The following is a 9,692-nucleotide window of genomic DNA, read 5'->3' as shown; positions in this document are numbered from 1 at the left end:
GAGTAAAAGGGTTAATGTAGTATCATTGTGTTCATGACTAACACGTCCCTGGGTGCCATATCCACATGCCTTTGGAACACTTCAGTGATGGTGACTTCACCACTGTCCTGGGCAGACTGTGCCAGGGCTTGAAAACTCCTTCAGTGAAGAAGGTTTCTCTAACATCCGTCTAAACTTCCTGTGTTGCACTTGAGGCCATTTCTTTTGGTCCTGCAGCTAGTTGACTGGGAGAAGAGCCCAGCTCCCACCTTGCCACAACCTTCTGTCTGGGAGTTGTGGAAAATGAGAAGGTCGCCACCAAACATCCTTTTCTCCAGGCTGAACCCCTCCAGCTCCCTCAGCTGCTCCGCATCAGATTTCTGCTTCCGATCCCCACCCAACTCCACTGCCCTTCTCTAGACACAATCTAGCAGATCCACAGAATAGTCTAAATTGGAAGAGACCCACTAGGATCCTCAAAGTCTGACTCCTGGCTCTGCACAGGGCAGTCCCAAGAATCACACCATGTGCCTGAGAGCATTGTCCACATGCTTCTTGAACTCTGTCAAGCTTGGTGCTATGACCACTTTCCTGGCTAGCCTGTGTTGCAGTTCCATTTGGCTTTCATGAGGTGTTATGGCAAGATGCAGGCCTTACCGGAGAGCATCTCTGCCTGGCTTGGGTCAGCGCCTCAGTGCCCCAAACTTTCCTTCTGAAGGCTGGTCACAGTGCTCTGACCAACCGGAGAGCCACAGGCTAGCTCTGGTTTCGTCTGCTTTTCACAACACAGCAGCAGTAAAGGAGGTGAGAAGGGTCTATGCATGGTGACCACACAATCTGTTTATTCATATGATCACCAGAGGCCAAAGACCTCCCAGAGGCAAAGACCCCAGATGCAAAGACATCATCACGGTGAAAGATCGGGGGTTTTCTATAGAGACGGGGGCGGGGCGGGGGGGGCGGGACGACCACATGCTCCAGTGGTCTCAGGGCACAGGGGCGGTACATGGGCAGAGTTTGGGTACAGAAACCAATAGGGAAAACCCGAGGGAGTGGCCAGGACCATGTGGGAAGGGAGGATAGATAAGGAAGAAAAGGGGTGGGGAAATACAGAACTCAGTATCAGTGGGGAGACTGCAGCAAGCTTGTAAACTGAATCATCTGCAAACTTAGTATCCCTCTGAGTCCTGCATCCAAGTTGTTTATGAAGATGTTGAAGAGAACTGGGCCAAGGATGGGACCCTGCAGAACACCACCAGTGGCCTGTCACTAGCCTGATATCACACCATTCACTTCATGCCCAACCCATGAGCAAGCTGTTCACCCATTGCATGATGTGTTTATCCAGTTGTGGGCTGGATTGTCGAGAAGGACCCTGTGAGAGGCACTATGTTAAGATCTGATTATTAGAGAGAGATGTCTGTACCTGAATTAAGGTACAAACAAGGCCAGTCAATAGTATGAATTTCATTTAACAGTAAATGTGAGATAGAGAGAGATTAAAAAAAATAGAAAAGAGAGCAGAAGGCAGAGAAAGAGTGAGAGAAAGAGACAGATTAAGTAGAAAGATAGTCAACATGCCTGTGGATCCAGACAGTGCCCCATTGGTCCTTTTCACCCTGGGCTTCTCAGCAGTGGTGGTCCTGAGATTGCTCAAAACTTCTTACCATTTATACATTTTAGCAACAAAGAAATTAATGTTCATTGACTACACAGTGCTCTTATTTGATACGTTAAATAATTCTTTCTCTTCTAGTGCTAATTATTCCCATGCTCAGTCTTTCTCTTCTTTTGATTCAGGGGGTTTCTTGTCTTGAGTCAGTGGGCTATGGTTTCCCCCTGCCAGACCTGATTTTCACCATAGCTGCTGAGTGCATTTTCCTTGTGGATACATTCCAGGCTTGTTTACCTTTCCTAATGCCTGGGATAAATGGACAATAGTACCACCTTTGTCTTATCTGAAGTTCTCATCAGGTGGTTTAACTCCCAATCCAGAAATCCAGGAGGCATATTCAGGGTAGCTTCACATGGGGGAGAGGGAAGGGTGGGGAGAGGAGTGAGGGAAATGGTTTTGGGGGTCACAGATGAGCAGTTGCAAAGTTTGCTATAGTGGACAGTGTCTTTGGTGATCTTAGTGTTAGAGAGAATTGTGATCTTTATGTCTCTTACACAGTGTCAAAAGCTGTACTGAAATCCAAAAATGCTATTTCCACTGGCTTCTCTTGATTATCTACATGGGTTACCTTGTCCAGGAAAGGAAATTAGATTTGATAAGCAGGACCTAACTCTCATGAAACCATGCTGGCTGTGACCTATATCTGTGTTGTCCTACAGGTGCTTTTAATACCTCCCAGAATAATCTTCTCTTTAATCTCACCAGGCACTGAAGTGAGACTGATGGGCCTGTAGTTTCCAGGGTCATCTTTCTTGTGGTTTTTGAAAACTGGGACAATGTTAACCAGATTCCTCTCAACTGGGACCTGTCCAGATTCCCAAGACTGTTCAAATATCAAGAGAAGCCTCACAATGACATCAGTCAGCTCTCTGAATATTCTCAGATGAATCCCATCAGGCCCCATAGATTTACAGGGATCCAGCTGGTGCAGCAGATCCCTACAACTTCAGGATCAACTGTTAGTTTGTCATTCTCAAGCCATGGTCATTCAGCTCAGGGCACCGGCACCCCCTTAGCCACGTTGAAGAGAGGTAAGAAAAATATTAAATATCCCTGTCTTGCAAACTCCCTGTTTGCGAGGTCACTGTCCTCATTCTGGAATGGGCCAGTGTAATTTCTGCACTGCTTTTTGCTAATGTATTTAAGAAACCTCTTTTTATCGTCCCCCACAGTTCTGGCAATTTTCAACTCCAGTTAAGCTTTGGCTGCAAAAAGTTTCTCCTTGCAGAGCAGCATCTCTTTGTTCCTCCCATGTCACCCCAACCTTCTCGTCCTGGGCATACACCTTCCTTTTCTGCTTTACCTCCAAAAGAAGATCCCTGCTCAGCCAAGCCAGCCTTCTGTCTCATCTGCTTGACTGTCAATATTTTGGAATTGCCTCCTCCTGTGCCCTCAGGAGGTGATGCCTAAAAAGCAACTAGCACTAATAGACCCCAGCACCTTTGAAAGAATTTCACCAAGGATCTTGCTCACTGTTTCCCTGAGCAGGCTGAAGTATGTTCTCCTCATGTCCGAGGGTGAAATTTTTCTAACACTTTTCCTCCTAGCAAGAGAGATTTTAAACTCAATCACTTTGTGGCTGCCGTAGCAAAGACGGCCACCAATGTCATTCATGCAACACTCTCTGTTAACAAGCAACAAATCAAGGAGGACATCTTTCCTAGGCAGATCTAGTACTTGTCCTATGAAGTTGTCATCCAGGTGTTTTAGTAATCTTCTGGCCTGGATCGTACCAGCTGTGTGATGCTCTCAGTTGATTTCTGACAGGCTGAAGTACTCCAGAAGGACAAGGGCAGTTAACTTGGAAGCATCCCTTAGTTCCTCAAAAAATAACTCACTGGTGTTATCGTCCAGGCTGGGAGATCTATAGTGGACACTCACAGAGACATCTGCATCATTTGCCTCTCCCTTGGTTCTTACCCAGAGGCTCTCAACTGTGCCACTGCCAACTGTGACTTACCTACATTCTAACCCTTCTGTTACATGCTATGCCTCCCTCTGCCTCATCTGTCCTGCCTATTCTTCATAAAGAGTCCGTAACTCTTCAACAGGGCACTTCAGTCACAGGACTCATCCCAGTAAGGTTTCACTTATGCCAGTGATGTCAAATCACCAGAACTGAGCCAAAGATTCAAGTTTCTCTTGTTCCTCATACTGTGTGCATTGGTACAAAAGCACTTCAGGTGCAGCTCCTTGTAGCCAACACCTTGTGATTGAGGGATCCCACTAGTGCTCAGTTCCTCAAGTTTTGGTGCATCCCCCCACTGCCTCTCATTACTCAGCCTGGTTTTGTCCCTTTCCACTTGCAAACTAGTTTAAAGCTCTGTCAACGAGTCCTCCTAGTTCCTATGCTCAAAACCTTTTCCCCCTCTGATTGGTGCATCCCATCGGGTGTCAGCAGACCAGGTGTTGTATAGACCATCCTATGATCAAAACCCCAAAATTATTCTGATTACATCAGCCCCAAAGCCAAGTGTGATTTGATGGATTTACCTGTTCCTTTAAATATAGTTTCTTTGGGTATTATTCATTGCTTCTGGAAGGACCAAGGAAAACTGCCTGTGGTCCTGATCCTTCACCCAATCATCCGAAAGTCCTGAAATCCCTCTTAATTTCCCCCTGACTTCCCTTTGTCATCTTATCATTGCCAAGTTGAAGAACCAGTAACAGATAATAATCAGAGGGCCTCAGCAGACTGGAGAGTTTTCCAGTAATGTCCCTTGCTTGAGCTCTTGGGAAACAGTAGACTTCCCTGTAAATTGAGTCCAGTCTCCATTTCAAACCCTCTGCTCCCCTTAGAATGGAGTAATGAGAACTACTCTTCTTTTCCTCTTAGCAAATGAGATTGTGACACAGAGGCAGATTGTGTTGTCCTAGTTGGCACCTCCATCCCAGAAGGACCTTCATCCACCTCATAAGCTGACAGTCTTAATGGTTCCAGGGCTTCCCACCTGTTGTAAAAAGTCCCAGTCCTACTTGTCCTCATCATGTTTTCAGGAGGAGTTTTTGTCCTAGAACTGGCAGTGATCGGCTTCCAGCTTTCCAATTCAACAGACCACTGACTAGCTATTTGACAGCATTCTGAATCCACGTGGCTCTCCACTAGAACAGAACTTCGAGACTCCTGAGACTTTAGCACCTCTGAGAATTCCTTAGTCTCTCATTCTCTTGAATCCTGTGTATTCACTTTGTCTCATAGTTTCTTCACCTGGCAATGCAGGACATCAACAACAGCTCACCTGAAAAATGAATTGTTGGCCCCAACCTCACAGACATCCAGCACTCCTGATGACCTGAGACCTGGAGAGCTGCATCTAGCATCAGCAGGTCTGCCTGGCTGGAGGCCTCTGACATGGTGTCACGGTCTGCTCATAAGCAGATGCGTGATGGTTCATACCAGCTACGATCTCAGAGTGCAAAAAGAAAAGAAAACACAAAATGCAACAAGTCAAGGGAGTTAAATTTCAATCCAAGGGGGAACTTTATTAATTTGGCCTGTAAAGCGGCCTGCGATAGAGAGAGAAAGAGAGAAAATTGGGAAAAGATAGGGAGGAAAGGGAAGGAAAGGGGACTATAGCTACCACCACGGGTCCACAGACGTCCGGCGTCCCTGGTGTCCCGTCCAGTCGGCGTCCCTTGGCCTCTGCAAAGATCGATGTGATCTTTCGGTGGGGAAGATCTTCGGAGTTCAGCCACTCCAGAGCTGTCTTTTATGCTAGTCCATACACCTGGTCCCTCCTTGCCACCCACCTTTGCTCCCCCTTAATTCTTGTGGAGATATGCCAAACTTCACTTGGCAGGGTCAAGGGAGGAGTGTCCGAGGCATGGTTGGCGGGTTTTTCACAATGGGTGTCAGGGCAATGGGTGCAAAGCCTTTGTCACATACCCGCTTTGGCAGGCACAAGGCCTTTGTTCTGTATCAGCTCAGGCAGGTGCAAAGTCTTCGTTCTGTACCACCTTAGGCAGGTACAAAGCATTCGCTCCGTGTCAGCTTTGGGTAGGCACAAAGCATTCGTTCCGTACTACCTTAGGCAGGCACGAAGCATTCGCTCCGCACCAGCTTTAGGTAAGTATAAAGCATTCGCTGCATAAGTCCTGCACCTGTAATTTCTGATGAGAAATGTTGAGACAGAACTCGATTCTTGGATCGACCCTTACACATGGCTGGTGCAGTGACTGCAGCAGCTACAGGGGAATGAGCTCTATAGTGTGCCAAAACTATACCTGAGAGAGAATACACTATTAAGACTGGTGCTGGAAAGATCTTAGTCCCACCAACTACTTGGTCTGTTTCCTGCCCCTATTGGCTGCTCCTAGATAGCTGGAGAGGAGCCCTTCCTTCTGACCCTGACCATGGAAACTGACATGCCACGCCCCCGTTTGCCCCTTTCCCTGTTCCCCACTTTGGGTTGTTCACAATCTCTAGAGCCATTTAAATCTCCCTTGCTGCTTCTGACACCACCCCCTCCTTGCTGGTTGGATGCCAAGGACTTCCAGGTCTGGATGGGGCTTGGGGATGCTCCTCAGGTGTTCCCAAGCTCAGGAACCCCCCTGCACAGCTGAATCTAACTCTCACCCCTGGACTTGTCTGAGTTGCTGCTGATGCTGCCTCATCAACAGAGAAGTGTCTTTCTTGTCACGATGGGCCCAAAACTGAAGATGATCAGAGAGGAACAGAAAGGAGGAACTGAGAACATGCACAGTGGAAAGAACATGGATATCCACAGCACAAAGTACTAGGAGCAAAAAAGAGAGCAAGAAGTGTGGCTATTGCATGAAATCCATACAGGAACTTAAAAGAATAGAGATTACTTGATTACCTGCTTTTAAAGGGATGAACCAAGATCACCTCAACACCAGGATGATGAAATGGAGAGTCAAGATGAGACCCCAAAGCTTGGTGAATTCAGTCTTCCAAATCATACATTGGTAAGTTGTAATTACTCATATGCTAGAGATAAGCTTAATGGTAATGCCAAGATGACATTCATGTACTATTGTCATGATTTCATCCCAGCTGACAACTCAGCCCCACACAGCCACTTGCTCACTCCCTCTCAGTGGGATGGGGGAAAGAAATGGAAGGGTAAAAGTTAAAACCCTTGGGTTTAAATCGAGACAGGTTAATAGGCAAAGAAAAGCACACAAGGAAATTAAATCATGGAATTAATTCTCCACTTTCCATGTGCAGGAAGGTGCTTAGCCAAACCCAGGACAGTGACTCCTTCATGCCTAACCATGATTCAGTAGGACAAATACTGTCCTTCCCTTCCTCCTTCTTCCTGCAGTGCTGAGGATGACACCATATATTTGAAGATATCCCTTGGGTCAGTAGGGTTTGGCTATCCTGGCTGTGCCCCCTCCCAACTCCTTGTGCCCCCTGGACTGCTTGCTGTCAGAGCATGAGAATCTGAAAAGCCTTGGCTTAGGTTAAGCACTGCCCACCAACAGCTAAAACGCCTGTGTGCTGTCAGTGTTATCCTCATCCTAAACCCAAAATGTAGCACTGTAACAGCTCCTGGGAAAAAATGAATTCAATCCCAGCCCAAACCAGGAAAATAATGAATGTAAATTGAGTTTAGTTTGTAAAAGAAGTTCCAAGGGATTCACATTAGTACAGGCTCCTAGGAATAGCATACCCAGCATGCTTTCAAGACGGACTGATACACGTGACGTTATAAAATCAAGCTGCCTGAACGCAGGCAAGCAAGACAAACTTTCAGGCCCTGTGTTCATATGTGCAGAGGCTTCCATGAGCTTGGCATACATCCTATGCTTCTCCTTATCCACAAAGCTCCTTTATCTGTTAACCCTTGTTTTTGTCTGAGTTCCACTTGAGGTCAGCTGAAATAGATTTCCAGCAATGTCAGTAAGTAAAATTACTGATAGAGTAGCAGCAATTTGGCTTCAAAAATAAAGGCATACATGATTCTTGTTTCTTGCCCATTTTCTAATTCTTATCACCAAATGTTATGCATTCACAGCAAGGAATATTCGTAAAAAAAGGCAGGACAGTAGCCTATGAAGAAGAACCTTATTTCACCTTTCAAATCAGAGCTTGTAAGACAATGTGAATCAAATCAGTGATCTTTACCTCAAAAAGAATAAAGACATCTTAATTACTTCTTGTCCATCCACAACATCAGTTTGTCACCATAGGGAGAAGATAGAGATCACACAGAGAATGTGATTTTGAGCAGTGGCAGTTTGAATGTTGCAGGATATTTCTGCAGTCATTTCTGAATTTAAAACTCAAGGAATGCAGAAGGCAAAAAAAGCAATTCTTCAGTCCTCAGGTTGTATGATTGTGACTGGTGATTTAAAACATGTCATGCTATTCATTAGCGAAACTGTAATCCATATGCCTCCTTCTTTCAGCCCTTCCATCTTCTAACCTTACTTAATTCTGATCAAATTCCAGGCAGAAGCCAAATTCTTGGGGAGAAGTTTGTGTTGAAACAAGAAAGCAAGGAAAACCAGAGATCACATGATACTGCAGCAGTCTGGACGCATCAGCTACAACTCTTGGCTGCTCCATCAGCACTTTTAGCTGATTTCCAACTTATATCTGATATTTAGCAGACTCAAATTTCAGCATGCAGAAACCAAACAGGAGTGCCAGGTTGCAGCTGAGAATACTGAAAGTATTTAAGTGCAGATATGAAGTTTTAAGTACCAATTTATTTGAAAAATAGGCTAGCTATGCTTTTAGCAACACAAATCTTTAATTCATGTGCTGGACACAGACTACATATGAGACCTCCTGCACTGTATGGGCATCACCATTTACACGTCACTACTAGCAGTTAATGGATGTCAAGAGCATAGTTTTCTCCTACAGCATAAGCATAGTCAAGGGTATCCCAGAACCCATTCTGGACCCTGGCCCACTGACTGCACATGAGTGCCCTGCTCACCATCTGGTCTAGCTTGGTGCTCACTGCAAGCATGCAGCTCTTGCATGCTGGCCCATGGGCACACTGCAGGCTTGCATCCCCCTCAAAACTACCACAGCCTCTGCCTGTGTGACACCCCTGCCCAGACCTGAGCCCTCCTGCTTACTTGCTGGTCCAGCTTTGCTATTGCTGGGGAATACATATACACATCTGGGTTGGGGGGTGACGCAGCCAGCACCAGGCCGAGACCTCTATGCATTGCCACATCAGGTGGCACCATTGCACCAGCCCTCCCAACACCCCAAACTCTTAAGATTCCAGCCTCACCAAGTGTAAAGTTCCGTTTTAATGTAGTTTCCCCAGAGCCCTGCACTTGCTCTGACTGATAGGGTTGCTTTGTTGTCCTTCTGTCACAGACTATTCACAAAATGTGTCAAGTCATAATCAAGTCCAACTCTTCTCACAGGAGTGCCTGTCAGATTTGCATCCCTTTATTTTTAATTTCTGACTTTGCCGCTTTTCCTTTGTATCCCATTTGACAAGGTCCTTGATTAGATAACCTTTCCAAAGTAAACATGAACACATTCCACACCCTCTTAACAATTAATGTGATCAACTACCCTGATCTCATTACTACCTCTCTTACCATCTGTCAGGTGAGTTTATTTCATTGTTCGTCTTGTCCCACTTTTCCTATTAGTCCCTTCTGCATCTAAAATGTTCTTGACCACAAACATTTCAAGGAACAGCAGTTCTCTCTTTGCTCTCCTCACTTGCAAACATTTCTACTTTTTCTTGAAATCTGTTGAAAATGCTCTTGGTTCCTTTACCTGTCTAAAAAGCAGCAAAGGGACAGCTTGGCATTGGAAAAAAAAAATGATGGATGCTTCTACCTTGGTCCAGACAAAATAACCCTCCAGTGCCTGAGGAAATGGTTACAGAGAACAAGCAGAGAGCTTTCATTAGCAGCCAGATCTCATGTCTGTCACTGCAAGCTTCCAGCAACGCTCAGCTCTCTCACCCACCCAACCCTTGGGTGGATATGCCTCAGGCTTCAGTTAAGAGGCAATAATGTGGGGTTTACATGCAGCATATGGCAGCTAACTCCAGTTTAAGAAAAAGCTGCAGAACACTGCCAACTT

The 9,692-nt window shown here is 45.8% G+C and overlaps 1 long non-coding RNA gene across 1 annotated transcript; it reads right to left on the bottom strand.

The window, feature by feature from the left end:
* Positions 1–5,111: 5,111 nt before the first annotated feature.
* On the bottom strand, positions 5,112–5,681 carry LOC146424174 (uncharacterized). Its single transcript, XR_014846961.1, has 2 exons — positions 5,541–5,681; positions 5,112–5,297 (listed from the first exon to the last, which is right to left on the bottom strand). It is a non-coding gene; the product is annotated as an uncharacterized LOC146424174 (long non-coding RNA).
* Positions 5,682–9,692: the final 4,011 nt, after the last annotated feature.

This window comes from Lichenostomus cassidix, chromosome Z (assembly GCF_008360975.1).
Source record: "Lichenostomus cassidix isolate B80296 chromosome Z, HeHo_3.0, whole genome shotgun sequence".
Taxonomy (NCBI): domain Eukaryota; kingdom Metazoa; phylum Chordata; class Aves; order Passeriformes; family Meliphagidae; genus Lichenostomus; species Lichenostomus cassidix.
This window is presented reverse-complemented; position numbering and strand designations above follow the sequence as displayed.